The 17,713-nt window shown below is 39.6% G+C and overlaps 1 protein-coding gene across 3 annotated transcripts in view; it reads left to right on the plus strand.

Annotated features, from left to right (window-relative positions):
• Positions 1-17,713, plus strand: part of PRR16 (proline rich 16) — a 175,594-nt gene that overhangs the window by 27,815 nt on the left and 130,066 nt on the right. Inside the window, exon 1 of one of the 3 annotated variants that reach the window (XM_087742031.1) lies at positions 13,889-13,908. The exons of the other annotated variants lie outside the window; for them this stretch is intronic. The gene's annotated coding sequence lies outside the window, so the exon portion shown is untranslated. Of the gene's footprint in view, positions 1-13,888; positions 13,909-17,713 lie in introns of those variants that run through there. 3 annotated transcript variants of the gene reach the window in all.

Raw genomic sequence — 17,713 nt, forward strand, 5'->3', positions numbered from 1 at the left:
TACAGCAAACTTGATCATTTTTCCACAAATAGTTTCCTTCTTGAAATTTGATATAGTGATAAATGGTTTGTTGATTAAAATGTTAATAACACTTTAACTTTTTTTTTTTTTTTTTAAATTCACAGTGCATTAGGCATCTTAAGTGTTATGCCAGTTTCAAGTCCAAGAGGGGATTTGCTTTTAGGTTGCCATAGGTAAGGGGTAGGTTTGGGTGAATGCTTTGTCTCAGCTTCAGAGGGACACTTCAAGTTTCCTTGCAGGAGCAATTTGGGTTTCTGACACTCAGTAAGAGCACTGAATTGTCAATGCATTGTGATGGCATTTACCCTGGGAGCTAAGAGACTTCGTTAGGGCATGAAGCTTATTCTAACTTTCCTGAAATGTAATCCAGTCTCCAGAGATAGAAGATTGTGGTTATTAGTAGAAAACTACTATTTTAACAGGTCTGATGATAGTAATCTGTTAAAATGAACATCCTGAACAATATCATATTCAAAGTCTTTATAAGAAAAGAGCTGACAGCTTACAATAAAGGAAGGAGAAGCAATATTAAATCAGTCATGCCACACTTGTTTCCAAGAATGTGATTTTTAAATTATTTTTGTGACCGAAAGTGAATTTGATTGATAATTGACGGATTTTAAAGACCCCTAATATCACCATTGTAAGGGACAAGTACCTGGGGCAGCAGAGGTGGGGAGAACCTGCAGCTAAGGCAAAGTCAAAAAAGTCCAATGCAGAAATTTCAGAAATAGACAAGAAATGGCAATTATAAACCTTTGTGTGTGACTCTCTGAGTCATTTCACTTGAGAAATATACACAAAGTATTTTATGTTGAAGAAATATGCTGGTTTTCTATTCATGGTATGTGTTTATCTTGTGAGCAGGTGGATGCTACAGCATGTCCTTGGGGGAAGTGCAGATCTGAAGTATTGAAGTATTGCAGGGACCGGGTGGGATGAGGAGAATAAAATGAAATAGACTTGGCCTTTTTAAGTTCTGTATGTGAAATATTGTAGTTCAGGAGGAAAAAGGAAAACTGAAAACAGCAGGTGAGAGAGTCTGTACACAGCTGTCTAATTTTGCTTCAGGGACAACCATAGCCTGCCACCAGGCTTCCTAGGTTTTGTGCAAGTATTTACAGTGCTGCTTAGAACAAAATACCTCAGGCTGGAAAGTGGAATAGACTCAGTAACTGGGTGGTGAAGGGAAAGAAATCCACAGGTTGCTTCCACAAGTACTTTGTGATTCAAAATGATTTATCTTATTCAATTATTTATCAAGACCATATTGTACCAGATACTGTAGAAGAATATCCCTAGTGGCTTGTGGTCTAAGGATAAGACAAAAATCAATGGGTGTATATTAACTGGAAGCACAGGAAAACAGTATTAATCAATACAATCGGTTAAGCTATGGCTTTCCACATATTTTGTAGGAGGAGACAGAAGGAAGATAATGTTTTTTTTCAGAAATATTCACCCTACCTCTGTGCGATATCATTGGAGAAAGCTCAGAAATTCTCATCTGAAAATGTAATGCTGTGGGTTAATCATGGATACTCTGCTATTGCTGTTCCTGCTGCAAAGCCGAGTGAGAGCATATGGTGGAGGATGGGGAAGAGAAAACAAAACAGGTAATGCTTGCAAAGGTGTTCCAGTAGAGAGGAACCTCTTTCAAAAGACTTGTTAGGTTAGTCATCTTTGCAACAACATTCTGGATAGTTCTGGATGAGGCAAGTTTATCTTTGTCAAGGCCTGGGAACAGGATTCTTCAATAATCTGTACAGTTGCTGGTGGTTACCCCCTCCCTCAGCAGTTGCTGATGTTTTTCATAAGACTTCTACCATCAGAGCATAACAATATTTTTTGGCCTGTAATGATTATGAAAACTGTTCAGCAGGGTGTATGAGTAAGAGTGCCCGGCACAATACACGGATGTTATAGATCATGGAATAACTGCCTTCTTGCACAGCTGCCCTTTCTGCATCAGTAATCACTCTGTCTTGAGGAATGGAAGTCTGTATTTGTTAGTGGCAGCAGAACCTTTCTCTTGAGAACAAGTGATTGCAACACAGCAAGAACTGCATGCTAGAAGTGGTATTGATGGCTCACCTGCTCCCAGTTAATTGCAGCCTTCTCTGGTGAAGCCAGAAATTCTAGTGAGCCGATGACATCACTGTGTCTTTCTTTTTTCCCCCACTATTTACCCACCACAAGAGTATAAACTACAGAAACTTGTTATAAATAGTTACTCCTCTCTCAAAGCCAGCCCTGCTCTGTTTTTGCAAAGCAGTGCCATGCCCAAACATGCCAGCTCCCTTTCAGCGTTGCTGGATTGTCAGATTCCCCCAGTTTACAAGCTCCTACTGCAATACCATATTTTGTGATTCCTGTTTGTCTGGTTTTCTTAAAATCTCCAAACCCCAAACCCTCTGTCAAATGCTGGCATTTCTGCCACCCCCTTCATGGTGGGTGAATTCTGAGGATTTCAAGATTTTGAGCTGTCGTCATTCCAGTAGTGCTTTTGCTGCGAAGACCTAAAGGGTTTAAAGAGCTGGGAGTAAATATATTCAAATGCACTGTTGGAAAAATCTGGTTTTTAAGCTATTGTTGTGAGTTTTGGGGGCCTGATTTCTGTGTTTGTTTGGTGGGGTTTTTTCAGCTCCTTATTCAGAGGTAAAGATATGTTAGGGCAACTAGCACAATTTTACACTGATCTTAGCAGTTCCTCTTCTAGTGTAGTGCCACACTCCAGGTTTTATGGCCACTGATCTCAGAAGCCCCCCTGCCTTGCCAATAAACAATTCCAATAGGCTGTGAAGAGTTTTCCTGGAGGAAGAGGAACTGAACATCTTCCGTCAGTATTGTTTTAAGAGTTTCAAAGCAGTGCCATTTGGATGAAGTTGTCAGAGTGGACCCGATCAGATGGGGCAAGATGAGAACATGCAGCTGTGATCATGTCATGTGCCGTGGTGTATTGGGTTTGTGTGGCAAGGTTTTGGTAGTGGGAGGGCTACAGGGGTGGCTTCTGTGAGAAGCTGCTAGATGCTTCTGCCATGTCCAATGCAGCCAATGCCAGCTGGCTCCAAGATGGACCCCCTGCTGGCCAAGGCTGAGCCCATCAGCAGTAGTGGTAGCGCCTCTGGGATAACATATTTAAGAAGGGGGAAAAACCGGTGCAACAGCAACTGCAACTGGAGAGAGGAGTGAGAATACGTGAGAGGAACAACTCTGCAGACACCAAAGTCAGTGAAGAAGGAGGGGGACGAGGTGCTCCAGGCACTGGAGCAGAGATTCCCTTGCAGACCCTGGTGAAGACCATGGTGAGGCAGGCTGTCCCCCTGCAGCCCATGGAGGTCCACAGTGGAGAAGATACCCACCTGCAGCCTGTGGAGGATCCCATGCTGGAGCAGGTGGATGCCCAAAGGAGGCTGTGACCCTGTGGGAAGCCCGTGCTGGAGCAGACTGTTCCTGAAGGACTGCACCCTGTGGAAGGGACACATGCTGGAGCAGTTTGTGAAGAACTGCAGCCCGTGGGAAGGACTCATGTCGGAGAAGTTCATGGAGGACTGTGTCCTGTGGGAGGCACCCCACGCTGGAGCAAGGGAAGAGCATGAGGAGTCCTCCCCCTGAGGAGGAAGGAGCGGCAGAAACCACGTGTGATGAACTGACTGCAACCCCCATTCCCTGTCCCCCTGCACTGCTGCAGGGAAGAAGTTAGAGAAAATCAGGAGTAAAGTCAAGCCCGAGAAGGGAGGGGTGGGTGGAAGGTATTTTTAAGATTTGGTTTTATTTCTGATTGTCCTACTCTGATTTGATTGGTAATAAATTAAACTGATTTCCCCAAGTCGAGTCTCTTTTGCCTATGATGGTAATTGGTGAGTGATCTCTCCCTCTCCTTATCTCCATCCACGAGCCTTTCATTATATTTTCACTCCCCTGTCCAACTGAGGAGGGAAGTGGTAGAGAGGCTTTGGTGGGCACCTGGCATCCAGCCAGGGTCAACCCACCACACATGGGAATGAGTATTGCATCATCTAAGCTTTCTGGAGGTGAAAGCAATCTTAATTCTCCTGCTTTCTTCCTTTCCGGGTGTGTATCAGGTTGTACAAAGTATCTATTTCAGGAAGACTATATTTTACTGATCCTAATTTTATAAAACTCTTCTAACACATCATGGCTGTCTTGCCTATATGAAGGCTGTTATTGTTTGATTATAGTTCTCCAAGTTCGAAAGTACCTTGTATATTAATTGCACTCATGGGTGTTTTTGAGGACCCTTTTACTAGCTAAGCTCTGAAAGCTCTACTTTGTGGCTGCAGTGGGATATTACTTTTAGTCAGCTAGCGGGAGGGATATTTTAAAGTATGTGATGTACACAACTGTACGTCTTCTGGGTTCACTTCTGCGTAGCGCAGATCTGTTGCTCAAATCTATTGCTTTTGCCTTTTGCAGATCGGTTTTGAGGCATCTCCTCCTTTTTATCTGAAGACTTTAAAAAAACGAAACCAAACCAAACAAACCAGACTGAAATTTCCTTCTTCGACAAGCATCAGAAATGAATTATACTCAGCTCCAGTGAATAACCAGAATTAACATAGGAATTAAATTGGCCATTAATGCTGTAGCTTGTTTTTTTCTAGACCATGCAGGCATGATTTTTTCCTGTGAAATTTCCTTTAAATTCTTTACTGCTGTAAGTATGGCTTTGAGGTGAAAAGTGTTTTTCAGCATTTTAGTGTATTTACTGCATGACTGATGCAGCCTGATATGACTTATCACGACATGACTTGTCATCTGAAAAAAGCTGAGAAAACAAAAGTGAGTTCCTGGAAGCTAATGCCAAGAAAACCAGTGTTAAGGGCAGAGCAAGAAAAATGCATGCTTTTAAGAATGGCTTCACTCTTCTCCTCTTATTCCCTTTCCACTTAAAGAAAAAAAGCTGGCTAATAGAAACTTGGCAAGTAGTAAACTTTTAAATAAGATCCTGGATTTGGAGGTTGTTTTCTAGTGATCAGTCAAAGGAAAAAAAAAAGAAAAAAGAGGATATTGCTTTCGCTCTTTTTGGAAGGAGGGGCAATAATCTCTTAATAGGGGAGGAAGGCTAATAATTAGCAAAATAACTGTGACAGTTGCAGACTTCAAATGTTGTTGTAGTCTTAGTGGTCACTTACAGTAATTCGAAGGTTGGAAGCATTCATTTGCAATAGCCTAGCCTGTCAAGACTGTTATTAGCATTCAAGTTTTACTTTCTTTTATAATTCATTTTCTAAGTTTCTGTTCATAAACTTTTTGGAAGTCAAAAATAAAGCACAAATCAGAATATGTTCTCTATAGTCAAACAGAAGTATTTGATCATTTTATACATATTTAAGCATGTAAATACACTGAGGAGCATAATTAGTTTACTGAGGTTGTACTGCTAAGCTCTTGTATGGCAAGATGAGAAGACAGTGATAAAAGGATTGCTAACTAGTTTCTATAATGAGTTGAATACTGTATTTAACTTGGTGAGTTTATCTGAATGCTAATTATACTGGAAACAAATTTTGAGCATTTTTGAAGTTATTTCAGGGCCTCAAAGTGTTTAACAAGAGAAACTTTAATGCAGTCACAACCTATAACATCTGTTTTCTTGTTTCAAAACATAGCTGTACCCTAGTCCTTAGTACTCAATATCATTTTTGCTGGCTTTCTGCTTTTAACGTCACAATCAAAAGCAGGAACTAAGGTAGGATACTAGTACAAGGGACCACTAATGGTAGACTGATACATAACAGCATGACTTCAAAGTGAGTGCTATATTGTTTTAGCAAGCTACTTTCAGTTCAGGATGGAAGAGAGAGTATGAGGAGAGACACAATGAGTCTCCAAGTCTACCAGCATAAAAAAAGCAAACTACTGGAAAGGAGCTCTAAAGATATGTAGCGTGAATTTGCTGACCAACACTATTATATGTCTAGCATATGATCTCATTTTGTGGATCATACAGTGTGAATATATATAATTTCTCTTCCTTCCAAGAGCAATTGGCACAGGGGACAAATGAGAAGGGGTTTTAGTCCAGATGACCTCTAGAGGCTCCTTCTAGCCTCAACCATTCTGTCATTCTGTGATTTCATTAACATTTGTTGTCATTGGATCCTAAGAGAAGTCAATATTTGAAATGAAATTTTGTTTGTTTTTTTGTTTTTTTAAAAATTCATGTGGTGAACTTTAACAGCATTAATTTAAAAAGAGAAATTATTTTTATTACATATAACTCACCAGCATTTTCTAATTATATATTTAACTGTAAAGTGTATAATTGTATATTTCTTAGTTGCCATTCAATAACAAAGGAAGAACAGCAGGAAACTTAAGACATATCTTAGCAAAAGAGTTCCTATGTTAGAAATATTTTTCAGTTCAATTTCCTTTCTGTGCTGTAATTTAAATGTGTTATTTACTAGTTAGGGGAATTAAAAGAAATTGCCTTAGTATTATTTTATAATCTTTTCTCAAATAATTCAAAGTGAGTTAATATCCTAAGAGGCATGTGACTCATTGGGAAAAATTAAGAGTCACCTCTTTCAATGGATGTGATTCTTGTTCTGTTATCATATCTTTTGTTTGTGAAAGCTGCCAGCCGCCTACCATTTTTTAAGGAGTTCTAGTGTATATTCGCTAATAATCGCCTTGAAGATTCAAATAGATTCAGAGTTATTAAGGATAAATCTCAGACTGATGTTACAGACGGGTCCTTTGACTTACATACTGCAAGTGCTGAATGTCAGCTCTAGAAATCTTATTGAACTGTATAAATAAAACAGGATGCACTTGGGCTAATGTTTAGCCAATCTTCTGTAAATGACATGGAAAATGTACCTAACTGAAATTTAGGTATAAGGTGCTATTGTCAATAACTTTTGAATTGGGAGGATGAAACAAATTGCATACCGATATCATGTGAGTGAATTTTTTCATTGCTTATTAGAAGCCTGAAGAGGAGTCTCCCAGTGTGGATGTATCAGAGCATGCTAAAAAAATCCCACTGATTTGTTTGTATTTCCAGTATTATAGTAAAGTTTTGGGTTGTTTTGCAGCTGGAAGATATGTTTTATTTTGGCTGTGTTGCTGCTTGTTTGGTAGTTGGCATCTCAGAAAGTTCAGGCAGTTACTCTTCACTCTTATGAATATGTTCCTTTCTGAGCTCTCTATGACTTCTCAGCATGGTTGCAGCCAGCTTAATTTGGTTCTGTGAAATAAGCATCAGCAACATGTCAAGCCAGTGACTCCTGAAGAAAAATACCTTTAAGAACCCTATTACAAAACATAAACCTATAAAAATGTGTCACCTAGAAATACTTATTTTTCAAGTATTTTGAAGTGTGATTGTTCTTTTTCAGATTGTAGTTTGGCTCTGTGCAGAATATATGTGTGGAAAATGGCTTTTTTTTTTTTTTTTTTCCCAAAGGTTTTCTTTAGCTTGAGGCGGGGATAGAAAAAGAAAGGGAAAATGGAAGAACATGACTAAAATGCAAACACAGCTTTGAAAACAACTTTAGTGGTTTTACTGGTACAAGTGTTTTTGCAGAGGTAAGCCTCCCTTTCCTTGTCCAGAGTTAATACATGTTGACACATGGCTGGCATCTCTTGTTTCCTCACTTACTCTTCCTCCCATCTTCCTTGCAAGTGGAGAAGAAACATTTGTTCAGGAAAGACTTTTCAGCTTGCTGGAGTGGTTTGACAATTTTAATATTGTACTAAGTAGTGTTTGAGAGCTTAGTTTAGGCACCATCTGCAAGTATATAATTTGTTTTCAGACAATGTAGATAAATACTCATAGAAGCTACCTATCTTACTCATTTAAACTACCATCTTAGGCTTATCACTTCCTTATTTCCATCCCTGTTTTCTTTCACATTTGTATATCAATTGGGCAAATTGGGAGATGTAAGATCTCTTGGGAGCACTTAACCAATTTCTTGAATGCAAGTTGTTTTTTTTTTTTGAACATGACTGACAATGCTGAGTAACATTAGTTTTTTCTTTATGGGATTGGGGAATCCACCTCAGGTATGTTCAGATGGTTGAGTCCTATCAGTTGCAAGTTCCTGTAACAAGATTATGGGAACCTATTGGTGATCACTGAGTTTCCTTTTTCTGTTAAAATGTAATTTTTTTTTTTTTTTCTGTGCTAAATTTCATTTAAAGACACTAAAAAATGGAAGTATGAAAACCTCTCTACTTCTTCGTTACTCAGAAAAAGCTAAATTATTGTGACAGTTAAAAGCATTTATCTTGAGGCACAGATCCTTATGCAAATGTCCTTAGCACTCCAGGAGCAAGATTTCCAAACACGCAATATACAAGGTGAGTAATTAGGCCTAAAGAAACAGAGTGTTATTTGAGAGGAAGAGAAAAAGGAGTCAGTTTGGAATACTTTATGTAATCCCCAAAGACAAAGCTGCTGTCTTCCAGAGAGCATTGAATATGAGTCCTGGCTATGTTTTCCTGCTCTCCTTGTGGGACTTGCTGAGGTAGGCAGTGGCACAGTGTATTTCTTTTGCATCGCATGTCTGTTATCTAAGCTTAACTGATGAACAACATGACCTGATGTTCATAAAAATGGTATTGAGTTTTTCCAGGAATTAAGTTGTCCCATCCATGGAGAACTGCCTGTCCACTATTGGAGAAGATGATGCTGTGTCAGGCTGGTGTTCCTGAGGCTGTCCTCTGCCTCTTAGCTGCCTGGCTTGGCAGTGCCCTTCAACAGCCCTAGTGGAGTTCGTTCATTTGGAAAGGGTGCGATGACATACCCAATCGGTAGGGAGTTGCATAGGGGACTTCGTATGTGGAATTACTGCCTTGCAAATCAGAGAAAAGAGCAGACAGACCTTGCACAACATATGTCCCGGTGGGTTCCCAGGTCTCCTGGGTTGCCTGCACTTTTCTCAACACAATTGAAAGCATTATGGTTTTGCATCTTCACAGTGTAAGTGGTTTTGGCAGAAATATTCCAAACATTACAAAACGTGCACGTAAGTAGGTTCTGCTTAGCCTTCAGTTTGCTCCCTGGGCCAGCCAGAGCACTTTGTTTGAGAGACAAAGTTTTTGTTTACCCAAAACTGCTGCTCTTCATAGAGTTCCTGGTTTGCTTGGAAGTCCTGGCAACCACTTCCTGCGCAGCTCTAATGAAGAGTTATAAACTAAGGAGTAGTGTGTTGCATTATCATTCATGGAGTGCTGTTTTGTTGTTTTTTTTTTTTTTTTGGTTCTGTTAGCAAATGAATTAGAATGAAAATGACAAGGATTCCAGATGATATCACTGATTCTTTAATTCATATGTTACAGAGTATGTGTGAGCAGGATGGTGGTGAAGGAAATGTGCTTACACATATATTTCTCTTTCAGAAATATGACTAGAGGCAGGTTAGCAGATACAAACTGAAACACATCTGTGTGCTATCCATATGTGCTCTGCTATTTAATTTCTTTGCCAAGTATTGCAGATGTTCAGTGCTTGTTTTAGAAGGTTAGAAAGTAAAACGATAGCAGCAATAATTAAAAAGGATTTATTTTCTGAACATTATTTTTATTTCTTCATTTCTTTTCCTTGACTTTATGTCAGGGATGCTGAATACTTTCAGTTTCCTATTAAGCAAAAGGGAAGCATCTTCCAGATCGTCCGTACTTCTCAAAGCTAGGTATGTGTGATCTGCCTTCCTTTTTTTTAATATATATGGTGGTGGTAGTTTCTGAGATACAAATGTTATTATTTGTTCTTAGGTTAATAAGCATTTTAGGGCTAGTGTCCTGGCCTATTTGACCAAAGGTATTGAGAAAAAAAAAGTTTTTTTAATGCCTGAATGCCTGGAGACTGGTTTTGTTTTGGGTTTTTTTTAAGGTTTGGGAAATTTGAGATGGCTTTCAGTGAGTTGCCTTTACATCATTGTCATTCTCATCATATTTTAGCAAAACCTGTTTGTTCTTTAAAAAAAAAAAACATAAACAAAATAAACTTGTTCATCTCACTTCAGAGAATGACCTTTACCTTAATTAGGCTTTAAAAGGTATAAAACTAGGAAACCTAGATAAAGTAACCTTTAACTCCCTCCCTTCCCTTTTCTCTTCTTTGACCATGAAAAATAAAAAGACTAATTTAACTTAAACTTTTAATTTTTAGGGCTTCACCTGTGCACTGAATACCTAACCTGTTCAAGTATGGGTCAATACAGTCTAAAATTCACAGATATTTAGAGTTCAGAAGTGTTCTGAAGTCTATATGGTCTGTGAGAAAATACTTCTTTCTGTAGAGTTCATGCTAGAGGGAAGAACTAGGGGGCTCCATTGGTCCAAAAGGCTGTCTGTGGGCCTGGGTGGTGGGAACGGCTTAATGTAGGGACTAATTTCCCACTCGTCCATTGGCTGCATGTTGAAGGTGAAACAAGAAGCATCTCAACAGAGGGCCTTCCTGAATCGAAAAGGCATTTTTAATTCCTGACTGTAGTGGGTTGACCTTAGCTGGCTGTTAGGTGCCCACCAAGTGGCTCTATCACTCCACCTTCTCAACAGGACAGGGGGAGAAAATACAACAAAAAATTTGTGGATCGAGATAAGGACAGGGGGATCACTCAGCAATTACTATCATGGGCAAAACAGGCTCGACTTTGGGAAAAAATTAATTTAATTTGTTGCCAGTTAATAACAGAATATGATAGCAAGTAATAAAACCAAAACTAAAACCACCTTCCACCTGCCCCTTCTTCCCAGGGTCAACTTCACGCCTGACTCTTCTACCTCCTGCCTGCGATCAGCACAGGGGGATGCAGAATGGGAGTTGGGGTCAGTTCATAACACATTGTCTCTGCTGCTTCTTTGTCCTCATGCTCTTCCTCTTCTCCAATGCAGTGTCCCTCCCATGGGATACAGTCCTTCACAAACTTTTCCAGTGTTGGGTCCTTCCCACGGGATGCAGTTCTTCAAGAACTGCTCCAGCATGGGTTCTTTCCATGGGGTGCAGTCCTTCAGGAATAGATTGCTCCACCGCAGGTCCCCCATGGTGTTGCAGGTCCTTCCAGAATACCTGCTTCTGTGTGGGCTCTCCATGGGGTCACAGTTTCCTTCAGGGCGCATCCACCTGCTCTAGCTTGGTGTCCTCCACTGGTTGCAGTGTGGATATCTGCTCTGGTGTGGTCCTCCATGGGCTGCAGAGGGACAACCTGCTTCACCATGGTCTTCTTGCACTACAGTAGAATCTCTGCTCTGGCGGCTGGAACACCTCCTCCCCCTCCTTCTTCACCAACCTTGGTGTCTGCAGGGCTGTTTCTCTCACATTTTCTTACTCTTCCCTCCCAGCTGCTGTTGTTCTATGTTTTTTACCCCTTCTTAAATATGTTATCACAGAGGTGCTACTAACCTCACTGATGGGCTCAGCTTTGGCCAGTTGTGCATCTGTCTTGGAGCTGACTGGAACTGGCTGTGTCCAACATGGGGACAGCTTCTGGTGTCTTCTCACAGAAGCCACCCTTACAGGTGCCCCGTTACCAAAACCTGGCCATGTAAACCCAATACACTGATAAAAGGCATCACAAAAGTAATGAAGCTTCGTTTTTGGTAGCAAGTCAGTTGTTTAGAGCATCCTTTACACTGTGACTCAGGAGGGAAATAGACATTTTGGTTCATGGTATGAGGGTAAAATTGTGCTTTGGAAAATACTATTATACATGCCAATCAGATACTAAAATTTTCCTTTGTCATTCTTTGTGTCTTATTTTAAAAGTTTATTCTAAAATTACTATTGTGTTAAAAAACCTCCATGATTTCAATTTTCTGTCTTACAAATGAAATAAATGAGGTGAAATTTGGTAGATTTTAGTCATTTGGCAGGGAGGACACTAGGGCTGTCAAATCTGGGAGCTTATTAAATCATTATTTGTAACAGTTTCAACACTGGGTAATATTTTGGTGGAGAAAAACTCTTCTGCAGACTAGTAAACTGTCAGCATATATGTGAATTCAAATTTAAAGCCATGACAATCCATGTGAATTCTAATACAGAAGAGGCTCTGTGAGAGGTTGATAGGTCTTCTTTCCACAACTTGTTCGTGGAGTGGATCTGCTGTATGCTAGTACATCATTGTACGGGTATGCCCAGGAATGGTCTGTGCACTCACCGTAAGTAAAGCAGTCATTTTGTCGTTTAGCAGAACTAATGAGATTTTTGGTGAGTGACCCCTTTTTCTCTTGTCATACAAAAATGCTAATATGGATAGTTTCCAGCAATTTTCAGATTTCAATTGCATCTAGCAACAACAAACTAGCTTAATACATAGCAAACCTACATCTGTGTTAAACAATGAAAAGTTAGTGCAAGTATAGGTAGGAAAGGTTACAGTGGATTTTTAAGGGAGGAGGAGACTAAAATGTTCTGAGAGAAAAGAGGAAACTATTTTGCTGTTTTATAGCACTGCACATTCTAGAGGATCCCACAAAGTCTTTCATGGAAAGCTTTTTGTGGGAAACCCTGGGACTTCTCTGTGGTGACAGTGTCATTCATTCTGCACCACCCATTGTAAGCAATGCAATATTTCCCCTTCATTTTTCTCTATTTCAGGATGGACAGTCAGGAGGGAGGAGGTTAGTATTCAAACTCCAGGTTATTAAAAGATATTTTTAGTAAGTGACAGCATTTTCTTTGATTTTTTTACTAACCTGCATATCCTTATTAGAAGGTAACCATAACTAGCATTCACTGTTGAAGCCTGCTTACCTCATGCTCTGCTTTACTTCTTCAGCCAGTGTTTTTCTCTCCTAGCTCTAAAACAGATATAAACTTCATAATTGTACTTTTTTTTTTTTTTTTTTTCCAATAGGAGATGACATCTGTAAATAAGTAAAGTACAACTTCTTTCTTCTGGAAAGGTAGTGTGGTTTCAGTTTAGTGGTTTGGTAGTATAAATGGGCAAACCAAAGTGCCATTTGCAAAATATTTTAAATTCTTTCTGTTTGGGGTTGATTTGACACCCATAATACAGATCCAACTTTGCAGATAGATTCCAGTACTTACCACCTCTATTACTCAGCAGACATATTTGTGAATTAATTTCATTACTATTTCTTACTTTTTATGTCTTGTTTGGCGTATTACATTCTTTAGAAAAATCTGTAAACAAAAACATTTTGTTGGAGTATTTGTGTGAAAAGATGCAGTATCAAGTCTTTTTAATGAAGTATTCAGTTCCATTTGTTTTTTATAAGGCAAGACAGTGGGAAGCTTGGCAAACAAGCATAACTTAATTTGCTTTCCAAGATGTGAATGCCTCTTGAAGTGAAAAGGCCCACTCTGTTGCAAATCTAAAATTAGATTACATATAATATATTCAAAGCTGACAAAATAAAATTGCTCCATGATGAGTGTTGTTTTGTTGATATGAAACTTATTTTTAAATCTTTTTATGTGGGCTTTTTTGTTTAAGCTAGGATTGAATATTTCAGACCTCAGAGTCCTATTTTCTGATGGATTTATATATCCTTTTATCTTAAAATGAAATAAAAGGGAAGGGAAGTGAGGAAGTGACTGGAAAACTTGATGCACATTCCAATATGTGCAAATTGCTGGATTCTTGACACAGCTTCCACAGCTTTAACCCATGAGGATATTCAAACCCAGCAATGGATGAAAGAAATTATGGAGAGAGAGTAGAGCTTCCTGCCTAAACTGGACTTTTCTGCGATGAATCTGCTCCGTGTCAAACTACATGGAAAATTTTTACGGGTACTTGTATTTTATTTTTCTCCCTCCTTTATTTCAGGTTGGCTCATGTGTCACTAGAGACTCAGAAAAGCTGAGTCTCTTAGGACATGTTAACTGTGATGCAGGTGCCACAGGAACAAGGTCAAACCAAGTCCAGGCTGAAGCAGGTATAGTTACGTGATGCTGCACTACTTAGCATGCCTTGTTGGCTTGCTTCTGAGCCTTCTGGGAATTTTCCAAACAAGATGTAGCAGCTCTGTGGGATGGATCTCTTTAACACCACTGAGTTAAGCAAAATGTTGCAGTCTTTGGTACAAGATAACCATATCTTGCATTCTCTGTACTGCACTGAAGCATAGTTTGCTGAGTCTGAAAGCACTCAACCCACTGAGTTTGGTAGGAGTTGAGAAAACGCTGCATCCGGTGGAAGTGCACCTTAATTCAGGCATGGCTGTATGATGCTTGCTCTAGGCTCACTCTGTGGCAACAGCAAATGAAATACAAACGTGCCATGTGGGCAATTTCACACCTGCCTGTACCATCTTTTTAGACATCTCTTCGACATTGTATTTCCTTCCTGTTCATTCATCTTCCTGAGAGTTAGTTTGCTGTTTCATAAAGATCCACATTGTGAGCATTATTCCACTTAGCAGTGGTAGAAGACAAAGAAATGAAAAATTAACCCTCACTTATTCTTTGTCTTCAGCAGATACTGGTTTTGCTCATGACCTTCCTGTTTACAATCTGATTTCCTTTAACCCTTACATCACTTATCTTAGTTTAAATCTGCCTTTGACAACTTGTCTTTCCCCAGATGGTTCCCTTTACACCTTTTTGCTGTGCCGAGGCAGATATCTGAATGGATTACCCATGTCACAGCTTGAGCCTGAGATTGATTTAGGGACAGAAAGTGGGTCATGTCAGGCTAGCCTGAAAAATATAGTAAGGGTTTAGATGACCTGCTTTACCCAGCATTTTGTTTCGATTGTGATTTACTAAAATAATTCTTAAAATAGATGCTTCTCAATTTCACCTTTTCTCTAAATGATACCTTTGCCAAGACAAGTATCAATTTAGATGAATATTAATGTATATCCCCCTCAATTTATTAAGGAGGTGAATCAGATATCTTTTCACATCTTAGAGTGATTCTCTTACTTTAAGGGCTTGTGTTCAATATGTGTATTGAAAGGTGGACTTTCAGTGGAAAAAAGTTCTTGTACACTTGCAAATGTATCTATTTGTATCTGGGACAGCAGTGGTGGCACACACAGTAGCACAGCTGGTAGACTTACATCTGTAGCTTGCAGAGCAGACATTCCTCATTTACCGGTAACAGAGTTCCTAAATTCTATCATTAGTTACTTTTCCATATTTTATCATTAGTTACTTTTCCATATTTATTCTAAATATAACAAAATATGGATTGCACTTATTACCCCAAAATAATCATAAACCAAGCCTCAGTGAACAGAATTGCCCATGTAATGTGTATGGAATATATAGTTTGTGTAATTACTCCATATATGTAGACGTGGTATTGACTTATAAATCAATTAGTACAGATTTGCAAGACTTTGTCTCAGATATGTTATACAAACAAAACAATTAGATAAATGCTTGGCCTGTGTTAGTCATTGATAAATTTTATATTTGTATAAAATCATCTACATAAAATTTATTCACGTAAAATCTTTATATCATGTTACATAATTATATGTGCACACATATGCATAAAGCACTAAGTTCTGCCTGATGTAATTGTATTTATTTCCATAGCTTGTTAGTTTTCTTGGTTTTGTCAGAAAGAAACTTGTGCAAATAATTTATTAGTAATTATATTCAGACACAAAACTAAGTTGACTGTGCACTACTTAAGCACCTAAAACCTACCAGGAAAAGGAGAGTATATTTATGCACCTTATGGGCTGTATACACAGGGTGTGAGGTTCAAAATACTAACACAAAATAACTATTAGAATGCATTGCCTGACTATAAAGCTTTGGCTTCTGAGAGTTGGATCAGTCAGGGAATTTCTGTCATGCAGGTTCATGCAAATGTCTCAGAAGAGTGAATAAAGTGCTTGCTCTGTCACTTGCTTTGCACTTCTTTGAAAAAAACTAGTTAACAAGAATGACAGAATTTTTTAAATATTGATTTCAGTTTAGGTGAAAGGCAGGAGGTCGCTGTCAACTTGTCTGTGCTTAAACTGGATATAAAAGAAGGTATTTGAAACTCAAATGTTTTGAGAATTAACAGCATATCAGGCTAGTTCCCTTATTTTTCTGCTCCGCAAAGTATAATATAAGTTGTATTTATATTTGATAATAGGGAGTTGTGACCTTTAGAAAATCTGACTCCAAGAAGGATGAAAGCTGGTATTAAAAGTGGAAGATTTGCTGCAAATACAGGAAGAAACGCATACACTTTGAAATCTGATGTTTACATGTCTGTTGTGGAGCAGATAATCTTGAGTGCCATCTCGCAACATATACAGGACAACCAGGGGATCAGGCCCACTCAGCATGGGTTGTCCTGCTTGACTAACCTGATCTTCTATGACAAGGTGACCCACTTAGTGGATGAGGAAAAGGCTGTGGCTGTTGTCTACTTGGACTTTAGTAAAGCCTTTGACACTGTTTCCCACAGTGTTCTTCTGCAGAAACTGGCTGCTCATGTCTTGGATGGGCATGTGCTTTGCTGGGTAAAAAACTTGCTGGTGGCTGGGCCCAAAGAGTTGTGGTGAATGGAGTCAAATCCAGTTGGCAGCCGGTCACAAGTGGTATTCCCCAGGGCTCAGTACTGGGGACAGTCCTGTTTAATATCTTTATCAATGATCTTGACGAGGGGATCGAGTGCACCCTCAGTAAGTTTGCAGATGACACCAAGTTGGGCAGGAGTGTTGATCTGCTGGAGGGTAGGAAGGCTCTACAGAGGGATCTGGACAGGCTGGATCGTTGGGCCGGGGCCAATTGTATGAAGTTCAACAAGGTTAAGTGCTGGGTCTTGCACTTGGGTCACGACAACCCCATGCAACACTACAAGTGGGGGAAGAGTGGCTGGAAAGCTGCCTGGCAGAAAAGGACCTGGGCGTGCTGGTCGACAGCCAACTGAATATGAGGCAGCAATGTGCCCAGGTGGCCAAGAAGGCCAATAGCATCCTGGGTTGTATCAGAAATATTGTGGCCAGCAGGACTAGAGAAGTCGCTGTCCCTTTGTACTTGGCACAGGTGAGGCTGCACCTCGAGTGCTGTGTTCAGTTTTGGGCCCCTCACTACAAGAAGGACATTGAGGTGCTGGAGTGTGTCCAAAGAAGGTCCATGAAGCTGGTGAAGAGTCTAGAGCACAAGTCTTATGAAGAGCAGCTGAGGGAACTGGGGTTGTTTAGTCTGGAGAAGAGGAGGCTGAGGGGAGACCTTATCGTTCTCTACAACTACCTGAAAGGAGGTTATGGTGAGGTGGGGGTCAGTCTCTTCTCCCAAGTAACAAGCAATAGGACAATAAGAAATGGCCTCAAGTTGCACCATGGGAGGTTTAGATTGGATAATAGGAAAAATTTCTTCACCAAAAGGGTAATCAGGCACGGGAACAGGCTGCCCAGGGAAGTGGTTGAGTCCCCATCCCTGGAGGTATTTAAAAGATGGGTAGATGTGGTGCTTAGGGACATGGTTAAGTGTTGGACTTGGCAGTGATAGGTTAATGGTTGGACTAGGTGATCTTCAAGGTCTTTTCCAACCTAAAAGATTCCACAATTGTATAAAAAAAGCAAAATGTTATGCTGATGTTTATATGATAATTAATTAACATCATGCCAGGGGTAATCGTAATTTAAATTACTTGTATGTCTCCTTTCTAACTGCTGTATTCTGTTCTTTTTAATACTTGATGACTTTCATCTAGCCAACAGCCTTTCTGAAGATATTTTTGGTGCAATACTTGATGAAAATAGATCAGTCTTTTTTGTAGAATTC

The sequence above is a fragment of the Nipponia nippon genome, unplaced genomic scaffold, assembly GCF_047370975.1.
Source record: "Nipponia nippon isolate SJK-2023a ecotype South Korea unplaced genomic scaffold, ASM4737097v1 scaffold_8, whole genome shotgun sequence".
In the NCBI taxonomy this organism is placed as follows: Eukaryota; Metazoa; Chordata; class Aves; order Pelecaniformes; family Threskiornithidae; genus Nipponia; species Nipponia nippon.